Source organism: Hibiscus syriacus, unplaced genomic scaffold, assembly GCF_006381635.1.
Source record: "Hibiscus syriacus cultivar Baekdansim isolate YM2019G1 unplaced genomic scaffold, ASM638163v2 tig00111841_pilon, whole genome shotgun sequence".
NCBI classification, from domain to species: Eukaryota; Viridiplantae; Streptophyta; class Magnoliopsida; order Malvales; family Malvaceae; genus Hibiscus; species Hibiscus syriacus.
Window position 1 is genome coordinate 3,556,673 of NW_024063196.1, and position 6,000 is coordinate 3,562,672.

Genomic DNA, 6,000 nt, shown 5'->3' on the forward strand with positions numbered 1-6,000 from the left:
AAGGTTTTTCTTATGAGTAGCCTGGGGTATTCATTTTCTTTATGTATCAGAATACATATCAAGGTTTTTTTCATTATTAATTTTGGGACCTTTGACCTGAGAATAACTAGGCTTTAGGTCATCTCCAGCCCTCATCTCTACTCTACAGTATCTCTATCTCTACTCTAAAGATGAAACAGTAATTCATCTCCATCACTATCTCTACATTATCACCAACTCTACTTTATTCACAATATTTAACTATTATAAAATTGATTTTGTAAATATAAAATAAAACATATACATTTATAATAAATATCTATATAAAAAAGCATAAATCAAACATTCATAAATAACATTGCGAAAATACAGAGAAAATTGGAGAATTAAGATCCCTTCCTTCTACAATTGGAGAAGTAAGATCTTGCAATTTAATCTACTTGAATTTATTATATTATGTTTAATTTTTATTTTATTGTGTAAAAATTACAATAAAAAAAATAAAAGATAGAATAAAGAGAAAATAATGTAACAAAGAAAAGGAAAAGGAAAAAAACAAAAGAAAGTAAAAAACAAAAATAACAAAAATAATAAAAACCAAAAATCAGAAAAATAACAAAAAAAAAAAACTATAGCGCAGCTATAGTGCAAAGCCAGATGTAGCGTTTTACAGTAGCTGGAGCATTATCTCTACTCCAAAGAGGCGATGGGCTGAAGCACTATCTCTACTCCAAAGTGGAGATTTTCTTTACTCTAGCGATGCGTTGGAGATGGCCTTAATCATTTGTTTTTTTTCCCATCGCTAACCAACTATTTATTTATCATCTTAGATTTTTTTATAATTTATTTATTTACTTACTTTTTAAATAATTTAAGATGATTATAAGATATTATTTGTTAAAAAAAAATTAACCAATCAAGAACACATACACATCCTGCAACACAACTACTTGAACCAAAAAAGTCTAAGGGAAAATAACATTTTCTTTCACAACTAAGACTACATGATGAGTTCCGTTTAACTTATTTATTAATTTTGAATAGCATGTGATAATTATAATTATAATATTTATTTTAAGCCTATTGACGATGTTTAACTACTCAAACTCAAAACCTTTAGAGATAATAACACATGCATTACTATATATTTTCTTTTCTTTAGTACAGATTAAGAACTACTTATTTATCATTTTAAATTTTTTAATAAAGTTAATTTGGTTCGATTGTATAAAAGGTTTTTATAACTATGGATCCAAAGCGATATCGTTTTGATAAAGTTATATAATTAAATTTTTTTAAAATTATTTTAGTATTGTGTATTATGTCACAACATTAAAATGATCAAAACAAAAATAATTTCAAAATTTAATAATTAAATTAAAATTTTAATAATTAAATTAAGACAAAAAAAGTTCAGTGATGAAGTTTATAATTTACCTCTTCTAAAATTACCTTGATGGAAGGGAACTTTTTCAGGAAACAAAGTTTAAGGGTTCCATCAGCTGTTGTTGGTAATGGGTAGGTAAAAGTTAGGAGACCCACAACCCAAAATTTTTGGCCTCATTCATTTCCATCCATTTCTCAACGACCGACAGTTGAAAAGCTTTAAACACTATGAATTACAGTTTCCACATTATTAGCTCACAATTACTTTTAGAAATATTTGGTCAAGTTCAGTTTATTTGGTTCATATTGGCTACCTGCTTGGGTTAATATTTGGTGACATCGGTTACACTTGGTTGGTGTTAATTCTAGTTTTGTCTTATCCGTTTTTATTGTTAGATATTTAGTAGAATGATTAAGGTGGTGTAAGTGTTCTTGTACGAAGTTTTTTTTCTTCATATTATTTGTTTTAGATGTGGATTCTTTTGAAGTTTGTTTTACATTCATTTCATGTGTGATTTTTTAATATATAAAATATTATCATACGATAAAATATAGATTACCTATTAAAATTACTACCAAATTTAAGTAAGGTTTAGAGTTTGAATTCCGACATTTGCGAATGAAGCAAATTAAGTTGGAATGATCGGTCTCATAGTAAACTTTTGTAAAATTCAATCCAAAATAATCAATTAATAAATCAGATATCGATGACTAAAAAAAATCCGTACTTTCGGTAGTAATTGACTGATTTTAAAGACACATGATTTTTTTTCATTATGTAATACTTTTGGGTGTAATATGGGATTATTAAATTTGACTGGTGAATATATTGATCATTTAATAATTTGATAATTTTAAGTAGTGTTAAGATAATTTTATGATTTTGAGATATCATATATTATAATAAAATTTTCAATCTAAAATCACCATGATTTAAATACATGATTATTAATCATCTAAAATAATTAATATATACCAAGAATCAATTTAAAGGTTAAGAATGAAATAAAAAAAAAATATTCATTTCAACACAAGATTTCTATGATCTTGGAATCTATATAAGAAGTGATGCTAACTTGGTATTCAAGGCAAAATCAACTAATCAGCTACTATAATATGTACATTACCTTTCTAAGGAAAAAAAACTAAAATGGTAAAGATTTTGAAGAAAAGTGAGACAAAATTGAAACTGTTTGGGAATTTTTTAGAAAATGAAAATAAAGTGATTGAAATTCAAACTTAAGTATAGAATTTGGTTAGCAATTTAAAAGGACATATGGTACTATTAATTAATTAAAAATAATGCTTAAAATTTAGATATTATTAATTATTAAAATCAGATTATGAAAATAGGAATTTAACTACTAAATTAAAAATGAATAATTATACTTTATGAGCTTCAATTTTGATCCTCAATTCAAAATAGTCCTTATATGAATTTATAAATGAATTATTTCATTATATAATAGATTCAAGTTCAAATATTCTATTTTTCAAAATTTCTTTCTAATATTAGTTTTCGAAATTAATTTTGAAAATATCCAACTACCGATAACTATCAATAGTTATGATCATTACAACTCAAATCAACTTAAGACCGTGGAAATGAGTCAATAAGTATTAGAGTATGTTGTTGTTTTTTAAAGAAATATGGCTCTCGTTAAAAAAACTCTTCTAACTCAATCGAGTCTAAACTCAATCAAGACAAAGACAAAAAAGAAAAAGGAGTACCCATTTATTTATTAATCAACAGCAGTACACACGAGAATATCCTTGAGCCGTACAAACTATTCACCAGTCAAACCTGCCTAAAGCATAAAACCACCATCCACTACCTAATCCACTCATAAAGGAACCAACTATGGACACCTCAGAAAATAAAACAATCCAAAAATCTAAAATTTTCACGCACTAAAACTGGGGCATTTGATATTGCTTAACTATTGCCCTCAATATCCACAGGGAAATGAAAACAACCCCACGAAAACACCTTTTAATAAGTCATTGTCGACGCGCTAGGGAGTAACCTACACGTACAACAGACTGCTATCTTCACTGAGGAAGACCAAACACAACTTGATTTATTGCACACCACTAAATGACAGAAGCAAATAACAATGCCTTATCCACATACACTCAAATTCACTACCCATACAATAAAATCACATTTAACAGAGAAAAATCAACCCACAATAAAACAGCAGACAAAACTGATACCACCTTTATCGATGAAAATGCAACACAGAATCCACTTAACTAGATCATAAAAATGGAGACTAAAATAACCTCAAATTGGTATTAATTTAAAAAGATTTTAAATTATAATTAATTAATTAATTAAAAACAAAAGATTTAGCTTAACCTTAATCATTCATATATATATATATATATATATATATATATATATTATGCACGAGGTAGGTTAATCACCTTTTTACAGCCGTCTAAATAGAAAACCACAAAATAGTTTTCTAAGAAAAACATATTAGAACTAGCATTCTATAATCATTTACATTTGTTCACCTGTGTACTTGTAGAGAGTTGACAAGCGTTGTTTTACTATCAAATAATTATCCTTATTCTCAAATAAATAAAAATAATTAAATAGCGTAGTAGAGAGAAGAATGGTTGATCCACAAAGACTTTGAAGTTTCTAATGTAGGAGGTTTTTGATTCTGATGTGGGCAAAAATGGTGAGTAAACAAGGGTTTGTTTGAAAGAAAAAGAAGTAAATAAAATATAATGAAGATTAAATCTAAGAAATTTAAAGAAAGTATTAAGATGAAACTTCAATATAGTAAAAATAGCCTCAGACCTTGCATTGCCTCAATTCTAATCGATCATTGAATAAGATTATCACTTCAAATTAATGCCAGTTACAGTCTACAAGACTCAACCCTTGTAACTTGTTTTCTCTCCAGTAGACTGACAATCCAAATCAATCTTTGAATTCTAGACCTTATTTGGATAACCACGACTATCATCGCCATCACTAACTCATTTAAGATTTGGAAAAACGCAACTCAGACTATGTTGTCTCAATGAAATCGAATCCGATCTCAATTTCCCTAGCATACCACCGCTAAGTGTGTTCACAGGAAGTCAAACTTGTTCTTTTTGAAATGAAATCATTTTGATTTTAAAGGAAGACCGATTGTCATCCTAGTTTGTAGAAAATTGAGAATATAACCCAAAGGTATTAGGTGTTTTTCAATTCTCACAATCGAAATCGAGTCATTGCTTCAGCCTTTTCCTTATTTGAAAATTAGCTAAGCATGATAGAAATTATATTTAGCATTTTTAAAGAAAGTAAAATAAAAACTTGAAAAGTAAAAGTGAACGAAAAAAATAAAAACTTTATAAAACTAGAAAGCAAAGAAAGCTAAAATTGAGATATGTTTCAAGCTTACCCCGAGAGGGTATTTATAGTTCTCTAAAACCCTAAAAATAAACAAAAATGGCTAAAGAAATTCGTAAAAATATTCAAATAAAATCTAAAAACAAGATAATTCCTAATTCGAATTTAAACTAAAATAGAGTAATCCATTCGTACTTCTAGAAATGCTGACTGGATTGCCTTCTAGAATCTGTTGACTGGATGCCACGTCACCCTAAAAATAAAACAAAAATGGCTAAAGAAAATTCGTAAAAATATTCAAATAAAATCTAAAAACAAGTGATAATTCCTAATTCGAATTTAAACTAAAATAGAGTAATCCATTCGTACTTCTAGAAATGCTGACTGGATTGCCTTCTAGAATCTGTTGACTGGATGCCACGTCAGACGCTGTCATGGCCCGAGTCATGCCCACTACTCTAGACTTGACTCAAGAAAATAAAAACTCAGAATTTGTCAAGAAATACTACGCTTAGAAGAAAAGAAAAAAAATGAAAGATGAAAAAATAAAAGTGAAAAAAAGAAGAATGATTTGAGTTGAAAACTTGAAAGGGCGACTCAAATGCATTTTGATATTAGACATCTGATAATTAAACCCTCTTGAGAGCCTGATACTTTGAGAGAAGCTTTACATCTATAGATATTTTGGCAACATTTGAGATCTTTCAGACAGAAGCTTACCTCAATGCTCTAAATTATATCAAACGGACTGGTTCAGAAACGCTCATGCTAGTAATCCTTAGGGCATTTAACCTTTATTTCTAGATTTTTATCATTTCTTTAATTGTCACGACTTTGTATAAATTCCAAGATCCTTCATCAATGAATTTCAAGTTTATAATTTCAAACTTCAATTTCATTCATTTTATAAACATCTTATAAGTAAACTAACATAATCTAAAAGAAAACAAACAATATATTGGTATTACTTTGAGTCAACCTTCAAGTGCATGGAAACTAAAATAGGCCATGTTGAGTTAATCGATCGATGGAATATGCCAAGAGGGGGTGAATTGGCAATAAAAATTTTGGTGGAAGCTTTTGCAGAAAATTGAAAATATTTGCACAGCGATTTAGAGTGGTTCGACTTTCTCAACCAAGGTCTACGTCCACTACCTTAGCTATCCACACTAAGGATTTTCCACAAATTCACTAATTTGTCTTTCTTTTGAAGACAAAGAGTAACCTTACAAATCCCTCAAGAATTATACCCCAAATTCTTGAGAACACTCTCTCCC